The following is a 12,850-nucleotide window of genomic DNA, read 5'->3' on the forward strand; positions in this document are numbered from 1 at the left end:
CTGCTGAACCCATTCAATAATTTTTCACTCTGAATCCATGCCCACCGAATAATCTTCTGATTAATAATTTGCTTTCTCAGGTTTTTTGGAACCTGAATGGGATGAGATGAATTGTAAATCACCAATGCATAAATTAGTTCATACATCAGTCTCATATTAAAAAAAAAAAAAAACTAACCTGTAGGAGGACTGGAGAGATGTTGTCTAAGTGTACAAACTTGCAACTGGTAGATACAAATACAAGATATCTAGTGCACCAGTCCATCCTAAAGGAAATCAGTCCTGAATATTCATTGGAAGGATTGATACTGAAGCTGAAACTCCAACACTTTGGCCACCTGACGCGAAGAACTGACTCATTTGAAAAGACCCTGATGCTGGGAAAGATTGAGGGTGAGAGGAGAAGGGGACGACGACAGAGGATGAGATGGTTGGATGGCGTCACCGACTCAATGGACGTGTGTTTGAGTAAACTCTGGGAGTTGGTGATGGACAGGGAAGCCTGGCATGCTGCAGTCCATGGGGTTGCAAAGTGTTGGACATGACTGAGCGACTGAACTGATCCAGTGCACAATATAGTGATTATAGACCAAGATACTGGATTATAAACTTCAAAGTTGCTAAGAGACTAGATTTTAATTTTTCCTACAACCACAAAAAAGAAGTAATAAGTACGTGACGTGATAGAGGTGTCAGCTAACACTATGGTCATAATCATATTGTAATATATAAACATACACCTTAAGCTTAAAAAATGTTATACGTCCATTATATCTCAATTCAAAATTTAAAAAGAAACTAACATTTTGAAACAGAAATTTATAGATAACAAAATAAATCTGTTATTTATTGTAAGTCTGCTTCAGAATCACTTCTCCAAGCACGCAGACATCAATTTTAGGGGATTGCAAGTGTTAGTTGCTCAGTCGCGTCCGACTCTTCGCGATCCCATGGACTATGACCCATTAGGCTCCTCTATCCATGGGATTCTCTGGGCAAGAATACTGGAGTGGGTTGCCATTTCCTTCTCCATTAGGGAACTGCAAAACAGGAATCAAACAATTTATTAGGAATATGTTGATTCCAATGAGGAACCGAAAGGCTACGGGATACGGTCAGAATTTCATACAAGGGCAGAGAAAAATAGGATAAAAGAATGCACTTGAGGGAGGTAAAAAGAAATAACAGCATCACTTTCAGCTTGAAACATTCTCGGTCCAGCTTACCCAACAAACTAGCTCCACTAGGGGTCAGGCTTTACCCTGCCAATGAGGTATCAGAGGTAGGTTTCCTCTTCCCTCGCTCCCATCCCCCATTTCCTTTCTTCAGTCTTCCCTCCTCCCCAGCTCCTCACTCACCAGGTGTATTTTGAGCCCTTGCTATTCACCAGGCATAGCAACAGATGCTAAGGATACAGACATGGCTCCCACAATCCCAGAGAGGGAAGTAGCCTGAAGGCAGACCTTTAACAAAGTAAATATGGAAACAAAATTACAAACCTTGTATTCTTTAAACCTTGGTTAGAAAAGGTAATCATAACAGAAGCTAACTGCCTCAGTCAACTGCCTCAGTCACCTGCTCACTCAGTCAGCAGTTAACTAACAATTCCTAAATCAGCAGTTCTTCAAGTGCAGTCCCCAGAAGCCTAGGATCCCTTGGGAACTTGACAGTGTCCCAAGACTTGGAGTCTTTTCTGATGAGATCGATGCTGATATTACAAAAGTGATTTTTAAATATATTGTGTAATGAAGTGTGTCAACATCTGGGTGATTTGCACCTGTGAATCAATATTTTCCAAGTGACCCATGCATGATATTACAAAATCATTGCAAAGATCCAAAGTGCAAGAACATGAATAGATTTTAATGTAATAGAGAATAAAAAGTTCATTTGCATGGTTTCAGGTTCCACATTGCAACTAGACTTTAAGAAGCTACCACTTGTCAAGTTCTGATATAATATCAAAGAAGAATATGGATAACTCTCTTAAGAGACTTTTAAAATGCCCCACCTGGTAAAGCCAGTACACGGTGACAAAGAAGGAGAATAGCCCCAGATGAGGCCAGAGAGTTGGGAAGGATCAAGTGATAAAGGATGTTGTAGGTAATGTAAAGGATCTTGTATTTCATTCTTAGTGTGATGATTCCCCCATTGAAGGGTCATGAGCACAAGAGGGATGGTCTAATTCAAAAAGACCCTCTGGCTACCAGGTATACAATGGATTTGGGGGTGGGGAGGTGCAGGGTACCTACAGAGTGGATGTTGGGTGAGCAATAGAAGCCAATTGCAGCAATTCAGGAAGAAACCAGGCAGCTAGGACTAGAGGGCCGGCATGGAAATGGGCAAAGTCAGGATATGGGGGATCTGTGTCTCTGTGTAGACAACAGCATGGCACTGGAGGCCTGGTGGAAAGAGAAAAGAACATGACCCAGAAGAATGCTGGGGAACCTCAACATTTACCAACAATGGTCAGACTGTCACAGGTGGAGTTGGTATAACGATCATGATTTCCAACAATTATTGAGCACTTGGCCATGTGCCAAACTCTTCTGCCCATTTTTCAATCAGATTATATTTTGTTTTGTTTTTGAGTTATATGAGTTCTTCATACATTTTGGGTATTAACCCCTTATCCAATATATGGTTTGCAAAGATTTTCTCCCATTCCACAGGTTGCCATTTCATTTTGTTGATTGCTTCTTTTGCTGTGCAGAAGCATTTTAGTTTATTTAGTTCCACTTATTGATTTTTGCCTTTGTTGCCTGTTGGGAGTCCTGATTTCATAACCAAATCCCACATCCTGGCTAACAGCCAGTTAGTCTCAAGATCTTCTTGAGAAATCACCCACACAAGCAAGAATTTGGACTGAGACCATTCTGTATGCATGACATATAAAAATGCAATGTTACATAAGTAATGAGTGGCACACTGCAGAAACATACTTCTCCTGAAGGGCTAAGCACATTCACTACCTCTGTAACTCTGGCTGTGTTCAATGTAAAATCTTTATTAATATTGTAATCTTGCACTTGTATAAATATTCCTTATTCTAAATACATTTAATCATATTTTTGAAAAATAATAAGGTACATACTGTAAAAACAACTTGGTTTAGAACTTTCCATCTCAAATGTGTAACAGGACACTATTAAAACCAAGGTCCTGATATAAATAATGGTGGATCACATGATGCTATGTTAAAACTCAACTTTTGGACTCAGGTAAACATTTTTTCAAGTTCTTGCTTCACCATTTATTAACTAGTTCTTTAACCTCACTGTGTCATTTCTCATCTGATAAATCTCTATCTCACAAGATCATTTTGAAAAGTAAAGGAGACAGTGTATGAAAGTGCTGTGCTCTGCATCTGACTACTGTGAGCAGCCCCTCTCCTCCCACTCCTCATATGGCAGGATTTCAGGGGTAGGGCCAATAGCTAGCTCCCCAGTACTGTGTCACACAAGTATAATACTGGCTGAGGCTGGAGAGGGACCTTAGGAATCATCTACTTTATCATTCCACCCTCCTTGACTTAATAGGTGAGAAAACTGAGGCCAAGAGAAGTGATTCCATTTTCATTCTATCTAGTCAATATATTTATTTATTCAAACATTTATTGAGTACTTCCTATGAAAGGCAGTGTGTAAGTTCATTGACATTTGAGCATCCACTGTGAACTCAACAGTGTGCTAGGTGCTATGAACATGAGGCACATTGAAGGTGAGATATACTTACAGATACACCTTCTCAAGACACCAATGTTTGAGGAGAAGTGGGAAAAGGGTGCAGGAGGACAGACAAAGGCTATGGAAATGGTTATGAATGATCCTCTGAAGTGAAAGACATAAGTGATTAATCAACACATAAAGCAAATATTATCTCTATCCACTACAAATCCATCCATATTGAATCCATCACAATCAATACAAACCATCTACAGTTAATCAGTACACCCCATCTTGCAGAGAACACCACCATGGCAAAGACTCTGCCCCAGAGTACTCCCCAGGGGTGCCTGCAGAGTATGATTCTACTCCCCAACAGGAAAGCAAACATTCACGGCAGAATCGGCCGCTTTCCAGAAACCCTGTGCAGGGCAGAAACCCTCTTGAGGTGCTTTTCTCATCTGTAATTATGAGGAACGGTTATTCTTTTCCTTCCTATTCTCCGTGAACATACTACTTTCAGACCCTCTGCTGTGTTTAGTTGCTCAGTCATGTCCAACTCTTTGTGATCCTTTGGACTGTAGCCTGCCAGGCTCCTCTGTCCATGGGATTTTCCAGGCAAGAATACTGAAGTGGGTTGCCACTTCTTTATCCAGGGGATCTTTTCAACCCAGGGATCGAAACCACATCTCCTGTGTCTCCTGCTCTGCAGGCAGATTCTTTACTCGCTAAGCCATCACGGAAGCCCCTGCTAAAGCCAATTCAAACAGCAGACATGACAGTGCAGAGGTGAAAATAATGTGATATATGTGAAAATGTGTGTGTGTGTAGTGTATTTGGGAACTCACTGGCAGAGAGACCAGAGTGGAAAAGGGCAGAATATTCATTATCCAATGTTATAATAATGTTTTGTAACAAACAACCACAAAATATCAGCAACATAAAACATTCAGTGTTCATGATTGGTGGTAGCCCTGGAAATTTCAGCTAAGCCCTTCCATGAGTCTGTAGGTTGAGTGGCACTTGGCTGGTCCAGACAAAGCTCAGCTGAGTGACTTGGCTTTAAACTGCAGGTCCAGACAGGTGCAGCTCTTCACAGGGAGTTAGGTTCAGGTCATTTCTATGTGTGTCAAGTCTGCAACTCTGACTCAAAGGACAACAGCTACTGAAGACAAACTCTTCTGAAGGTGATGACAGTAGCATGAGAGGACAAAGAGAAAAACACAATGCTTCTTCAAGCCTCGGCTCAATACACGCACAATGTCCCTTCTCCCCATATTCTATCAGCCAGTCAATCAGGTGGCCAAGCTCAGGTTCAAGGAGCAGAAAGCTGCACTCAGCTCTGGGCAGGTAGCTGCCAAGTTACATGGCAAAGGCAATGGGTGTGGGTAGAGCACGGGAAGAACAGGACTAATAAGTCAGTATACCTCAGTTCAGTTCAGTTGCTCAGTCATGTCTAACTCTTTATGACCCCATGGACTACAGCATGCCAGGCCTCCCTGTCCATCACCAGCTCCCAGAGTTTACTCAAACTCATGTCCATCAAGTCGGTGATGCCATCCAACCATCTCATCCTCTGTCATCCCCTTCTCCTCCTGCCTTCAATCTTTCCCAGAATCAGTGTCTTTTTCAATGAGTTAGTTCTTCCCATCAGGTGGCCAAAGTATTGGAGTTTCAGCTTCAGCATCAGTCCTTCCAATGAATATTCAGGACTGATTTCCTTTAGGATGGACTGGCTGGATCTCCTTGCAGTCCAAGGGACTCTCAAGAGTCTTCTCCAACACCACAGTTCAAAAGCATCAATTCTTCGGTGCTCAGCTTCCTTTATAGTCCAACTCTCACACCCATACATGACTACTAGAAAAACCATAGTCTTGACTAGACTTGACTATAGTCTTGACTATACCTTTGTTGGCAAAGTAATGTCTCTGCTTTATAATATGCTGTCTAGGTTGGTCATAACTTTTTTCCAAGGAGCAAGTGTCTTTTAATATCATGGCTGCAGTCACCATCTGCAGTGATTTTGGAGCCCAATAAAATAAAGTCTGTCACTGTTTCCACTGTTTCCCCATCTATATTCCATGAAGTGATCGGACCAGATGCCATGATCTTAGTTTTCTGAATGTTGAGCTTTAAGCCAACTTTTTCACTCTCCTCTCTCACTTTCATCAAGAGGCTCTTTGGTTCTTCTTCACTTTCTGCCATAAAGGTGGTGTCATCTGCATATCTGAGGTTATTGATATTCCTCCCAGCAATCTTGATTCCAGCTTGTGCTTCATCCAGCCTGGCATTTCACATGATGTACTCTGCATATTAAGTTAAATAAGCAGGGTGACAATATACAGCCTTGACGTACTCCTTTCCCTATTTGGAACCAGTCTGTTGTTCCATGTCCAGTTCTAACTGTTGCTTCCTGACCTGCATACAGATTTCTCAAGAGGCAGGTCAGGTGGTCTGGTATTCCCATCTCTTTAAGAATTTTCTAGAGTTTGTTGTGGTCCACATAGTCAAAGGCTTTGGCTCAGACATGCAGAAATAATAAGCTGCTAAAACAAAACAGAGCAACAAATCAAGGTGACGCTATTTGCTAATACTTAAGACATAGAGCTGTAAAAAATCACTCCATTTTGCAATATGGAAAAGTTCTGGAGACCTGTGAATATACTCAGCACTGCTGAACTGCACACTTCAAAATAGTTAATATGATAAATTTCACATTATGTGTTTTACGAGGACTGAATTTTTTTTTTAAGAGCAAATTAGGGAATTCCCCGGCAGTCCAGTGGTTAAGACTTGGCGCTTAGACTCCCATAGGCCCAGGTTTTGATCCCAGCAAACTAAGATTCCACAAGCCCTTCTTCCTTGTTTTTGTTCCATTTGGGCCCTCAATGGACTGAATGATACCTACTCACATTGGCAAGGATGAACTGCTTTCCTCAGTCTATCAAGTAAAATGTTAATCTCTTCTGCAAACACTCCCACAACATACCCAAAATAATATTTTACAAGCTATCTGGGCAACTCTTAGTCCAGTCAAGTTAACACATAAAATTAACCATCACACTATCCAATGTCTATGTTAAGAAACAGAATACTGCCAGTTTACCAGAAGACGTTTCGTGCCCCTTCTGACTCTCATCATCTTGAATTTTAGGTTAATCATTCTTTTGCTTTTCTGCATAATTTTCTTATATGTGTATATATATATCTTTAGAATATAAACATACTGCTTAATTTTGTTTTTAAAAAATTAGTGGTAATTACATAGATTTAATTCTTCTAATCAGCATTAGGCACTTCCCTGGTGGTTCAGACAGTAAAGAATCTGCTTGTAATGCGGGAGACCTGGGTTCGATCCCCGATTCAGGAAGAACCCCTGAAGAAGGGAATGGCTACCATTCCAGTATTCTTGCCTGGAGAATTCCATGGACCGAGGAGCCTGATGGACTACAGTTCATGGGGTCGCAAAGAATCAGACACAACTGAGCGACTAATCCTTTATGGTTTTGATATGCTTTTTCATATTATTGGCTATACAATGTTTCACTACTTGAATATGCAATGATTATTATACCATCTCATTGCTGATGGATATTCAGTTTGTTTCCAGTTTGGGGCTATTATGAACACAACTTCTTGTACATTTGTGTACTTATATCCTCAAGTGTTAACCCAGAAATAAAATTGCAGAATTACAGAGTATATACCCATTCAGCTTTATTCTATTATGCCAAACTGTCAAGAGAGGTGATATCAGTTTACAGTTCTAATGGAAGTTAGGATGAGTGTTCTTAATTTCTCATATCCCATATATACATCATCAGAGTATAAATTTTGTACTTTATTAAATTTTTTGCTAATTATTTTGTTCTTTTTGATGCTGCTATAAATAGGATTTTTCTTCTTAATTTCTTTATCAGATTGTTCATTGCTGGTGTATAGAAATATAATTGCTTTTTTATGTTGACCTTGTAGCCTGCAACCTGGCTGAACTCATTTATTAGCTCTAATAGGGTAATTGTAGATGCCTCACAATTTTCTGTATACAACATCATGCCATCTGGAAGTATAATTCTACTTATTTTTTTCTTTTAAAAAAAATTTACTTGGCTGCACTGTGTCTTAGTTGCAGCACAAGGGATCTTTAACTGTGGCATGAGAACTCTTAGCTGTAGCATGTGAACTCTTAGTTATGGCATAGTGGGATCCAGCTCCCTGACCAAGGACCAAACCTGGGCTTCCTGCATTGGGAGTGTGGAGTCTTAGCCACTGGACCACCAGGGAAATCCCTACTTACTCCTTCCTAATCTGGGTGCTTTTTTTTTTCTTTCTCTTGTCTAATTGACTTGGCTAGAACCTCCAATAGAATGTTGAATGGAAGTGGTGAGAACAGACGCCCTTCCTTGTTCCTAATCATAGGGAAAACACTCAGTCTTTTATCATTAAGTAAAATATCTGCGGTGGGGCCCATAGATGCTCTTTATCAAGCTGAGTATTTTGTAGTTCTCGTTTGTTAAGTACTTCTATCATGAAGAGATGTTGAATTTTTCAAATGCTTTTTCAGCATCAAATCATCTTGCCTTTGTCCAAACTTTGTTCTGGGCCCTTTGAGTGACCCTTTTTAATTATGAAGATGTGAAGCAAGTTTACAACCATTACTTCCAGAAGAAGGTACAACAGGCTACTTTGGGGCTTGGTTAAGACCTGTGATTTGGTATGTAGAGCACTTCCATGCAATTATTTCAATTCTCAAAATTCAACCAAGATCAAAGACCATCTGGAAGGGAAGAGGGGCAGATGAAACCTCTTCTTAATGAGACCTGTCAGATGTGAGGCCACTTTAATGGGAAAGCTGCCCTTCCCAGCCATCCTGATAGCTGCTTTGCTTCCCAGGAATTGTTTGTGTGCATTGTGAGAGAAGATGCTCCTCCCTACCCACCCCACCCCCCACACCCCAGCTAACCCCCATGGAATTCGCGGTGCCTACAGGAGCCTTTCCACTACTGCGATTACTGGACAAGACTCACAATGCAGGCTGTCCTCAGCCTGGGGGTGATCTGGACCTGGGTCACTGTAGTAACACATGCAGGAAACAGTGGCTCACTAAGAGTCTCTTTAGGCTTCCAGGCATCAATAGGAAAAGGAGTATGTCAAGGCTGTATATTGTCACCCTGCTTATTTAAGTTATATGCAGAGTACATCATGAGAAACGCTGGGCTGGAAGAAACACAAGCTGGAATCAAGATTGCCAGGAGAAATATCAATAACCTCAGATATGCAGATGACACCACCCTTATGGCAGAAAGTGAAGAAGAACTAAAGAGCCTCTTGATGAAAGTGAAAAAGGAGAGTGAAAAAGTTGGCTTAAAGCTCAACGTTCAGAAAACTAAGATCATGGCATCTGGTCCGATCACTTCATGGGAAATAGATGGGGAAACAGCGGAAACAGTGTCAGACTTTATTTTTCTGGGCTCCAAAATCACTGCAGATGGTGATTGCAGCCATGAAATTTAAAAGACGCTTACTCCTTGGAAGCAAGGTTATGACCAACCTAGATAGCATATTGGAGAAGGCAATGGCACCCCACTCCAGTACTCTTGCCTGGAAAATCCCATGGACGGAGAAGCCTGGTAGGCTACAGCCCATGGGGTCGCTAAGAGTCGGACAAGACTGAGCGACTTCACTTTCACTTTTCCCTTTCATGCACTGGAGAAGGAAATGGCAACCCACTCCAGTATTCTTGCCTGGAGAATCCCAGGGATGGCGGAGCCTGGTGGGCTGCCGTCTATGGGGTCGCACAGAGTCGGACACGACTGAAGCGACTTAGCAGCAGCAGCAGATAGCATATTTAAAAGCAGAGACATTACTTTGCCAACAAAGGTCCGTCTATTCAAGGCTATGGTTTTTCCAGTGGTCATGTATGGATGTGAGAGTTGGACAGTGAAGAAAGCTGAGCGCCGAAGAATTGATGCTTCTGAATTGTGGTGTTGGAGAAGACTCTTGAGAGTCCCTTGGACTGCAAGGAGATCCAACCAGTCCATCCTAAAGGAGATCAGTCCTGGGTGTTCATTGGAAGGACTCATGTTGAAGCTGAAACTCCAATACTTTGGCCACCTCATACGAAGAGTTGACTCATTGGAAAAGACCCTGATGCTGGGAAGGATTGGGGGCAGGAGGAGAAGGGGACGACAGAGGATGAGATGGTTGGATGGCATCACTGACTCGATGGACATGGGTTTGGGTAGACTCCGGGAGTTGGTGATGGACAGGGAGGCCTGGCATGCTGCGATTCATAGGGTCACAAAGAGTCGGACACGACTGAGCAACTGAACTGAACTGAACATCATGTGCCTCAGCTAGTATAGCAATTCCTGCAGTAGACAGACAGGGCCTAACATCAGACCAATGTTGGGCCTCTGGTTGCTCAACAGCTGAGAAGCCCTGAGACAACTAGGACCAGTAGGTGGTACTCTCAGAAGTAAAAAATGTGAAGTTCAGCCCTTAGCATCACCTGGGAGCTCTGACGTCCTGGAGGCAAGTGCAGGAGGATTAATTCACTGACTCTTGAGAACAACAGCGCTGGATATCTTTTCTCTGCCCCATCATTCAGATACACTTTCCAACCCTCTCTTCCCGGCTCTGTGCCTGAGAGACTGGGATGCATGGGCCAACTCAACAGACTCCCTGGCTCTCTGCCCTCCAGTTGGGATTGGCCCGTGGGGTTTGGTCATTAGCAGATCAGAGGGCAAGAGAAGGGGAGGGGAGTGCCGGAGTCCAGCTCTGGCAGCCAGGGAAGCACTGAAGGGATGAACAGGGTCTGGCGAATGATGCAGCCTCTCACTCATTTGGACTGCATGTTTATTTTAAGCATCAGGTTTTCTTTTATACTTTTACAAAAGCATTAGGTCAGAAGTATGCCATCTTTAGTTTCCCCTCACCCATATTTACTGTCTCCATAAATCTTTGTTGTCCTTCAGAGTTCCCTCTTAAGTGTCCTTGTGATAACATTGTAACTCAAGTTTGTCTCTGGGCTATAAACCACATTCCTCAGTTTATTTCTTATCTCTCTAAATCCTGCTTGAGCTCATTAACTCCTAAAAAGACTTCTAGCTATTAGTATCTCTAAAATTCCTAGTCTCTATAAGCTATAGTAAAATACTACAACATACCTTAAACTTTTAGCTTCTAATTATTCTTAATTATTCCTAACCCCTAAACTCAGTGAACTTGTTTTGCCATAAACATTTTCCTTACAAGCAGGTTTCAGATAACAATGTTTCCCATGGCCTCAAGCTGCAGCATATGTGCTCATCCTGGAACATTCTTTGTAAAGATCCTTGAACAAATGTCAATCGTTAACTTTATGGATTATAACATTCTTTCCAGCCAACTCAACCGGAGGAAGGAAAGAACAAGGCAGAATCACAAGACCTAACTCCTTCACCCTGGGACCGTGCCTGCGGGATGAGGAGAGGGGGTTGGGGCCGTGCCTCCATTTTGTCAGTAATGCTTATCGCGGCTCCCGACAGGGGAGGTCATTTATTCTCCTGATTCCTCCCCTGTTGGGTCAATAGGGGTATCCTTCTCTCTTTCTGAGGCCACATTTCACTTCAGACATGTCTATCCACATAGTATGTGCTCTTTCTCCCTCCTCTCCCCTCTGTCTCTCCCCCCAGCCTGGCCCAATAAAGACTCCCTTCTATGGCCCCCTCACATTTCCCCTCACTTACTGAGATCCCGTTGCTTTCATTGACTCCACCTGCATCTCTGAAAAGAGTACCTTTGTTGAACCCTTTTTAAATGACCCAACTTGAACGTGCTGTTTCCCGCCACCACCCTGACTAGTAGAGAAACTTTGAGGTCCTTGGACATGTCTTGGGATGGCTATCTGGGGAGAAGAACCAGACTTTCTGCTGATCGTTCTGATTTGAACTTTGAGAGAAATGTGAACACTTTTTTTTTTTACCTGAGCTGGTAAAGCAGAGCACAAATCACACCTGTGCTTACACATCTATTCCCCCCTACCTGCCAGGGAGCACCTGGAGAATTACGGCATTCACCTTTGGAATTCTGTGGATGGTAGATGTTCAAAAAATGTTCCTCAAGCACAACTGAACTGTTAGCCCTTACATAAGTCACCTGTCTCTCCAGGTCTCAGGTACTTCATCTGTACAAACTCTATCCAGGAACACTGAAATACCACCCACTTGGGCTAAGTAAGAAAAAAGTCAGTGCAGAGGTAATCGACATATTGATTAAATGCTGTTATGTCAGCTTCATTGTTTTCAAAGACACAGAGTAGTATGAACTTGGGAAACAAAGGAAGTTGGGCAGAATGTCGTTGGACGTGCTTTTAATCAAACATTTAAAATGGCACATAATTAACACATTGCTTTAAAGCAAAAGGGTCCTTTAAAGGGGGTGCTTCTTCCGCTTAAGTAATTTACCCGAGAACAGGAAGCAGATTAAATAGCAGAGCCATAATAACATGTGCCCCTATGGCCCACTGTATATTTGACATCAAAAGAAATCTGCCTTGTATTATTGTGACAAAATGCCAGGTTACAAAACACTGTGTACAGCATGATCCTAATTTCAAACAATATTCCTACCCATTTATCTATACAGGACGGGGGAACTGATGCTTGCCTGTTGCGTGGTGTGGTAAAGTGTTATTTATTTTTTGCTTATTACTTTTACATTAAAAAAATAAATAAATAAATAAACTAAAGCTCTTTCTAAAGCTCATTGGTGGAGGAGGAGCAGGAGGGTCCGGCCTGCAAGGGCGATGGAGAGAGGCTAGGCGAAGAGGACCGCAGATGGAGGGACTCGGGGCCCGCTCCCTCCTGCCTGCGGTGGGCTCCACTTACCGCACAGAGAAGGACGCGGGGGTCGCGGCGGGGAAGGGACGGAGGCGGGAGAAGGGGAAGCGGCGGGCACCGTGTGAGCGGGTGCCCGCGTGCGCGGGTCTCCGCGGCGCTGCGGCCGGCGGAGCGCCTGGGGGCGGGGTCCGGGCCAGGGGCGTGTCTCGCCGGGGAAGGGGCGCGGGGTGGGTCAGGTCTCGACGCCGGTGGCGCGGCGCGGAAGTGGGGCCACGCGCATTGGGGCGGGGTCCCGACGAGGGTCCCCCACGGTGTCGGGTCCGCGGGCGGGGCGGGGTCGCGGGCGGCTCCGCCCTCCGCGGC

At 43.3% G+C, this 12,850-nt stretch overlaps 1 protein-coding gene across 5 annotated transcripts in view; it reads right to left on the reverse strand.

Annotated features, from left to right (window-relative positions):
- The window catches only part of FRMD3 (FERM domain containing 3), a 396,369-nt gene extending 383,551 nt beyond the window's left edge, over positions 1-12,818 (reverse strand). For 2 of the 5 annotated variants that reach the window (XM_081520460.1, XM_081520482.1), the window contains exon 1: positions 12,536-12,660. The gene's annotated coding sequence lies outside the window, so the exon portion shown is untranslated. Of the gene's footprint in view, positions 1-1,358; positions 1,464-12,535 lie in introns of all 5 variants that reach the window. The other 3 variants (XM_081520429.1, XM_081520419.1, XM_081520449.1) reach the window with 3 other exon arrangements.
- Positions 12,819-12,850: the final 32 nt, after the last annotated feature.

This window comes from Giraffa tippelskirchi, chromosome 1, assembly GCF_054371585.1.
Source record: "Giraffa tippelskirchi isolate mGirTip1 chromosome 1, T2T-mGirTip1v1.2.pri, whole genome shotgun sequence".
NCBI lineage: Eukaryota > Metazoa > Chordata > Mammalia > Artiodactyla > Giraffidae > Giraffa > Giraffa tippelskirchi.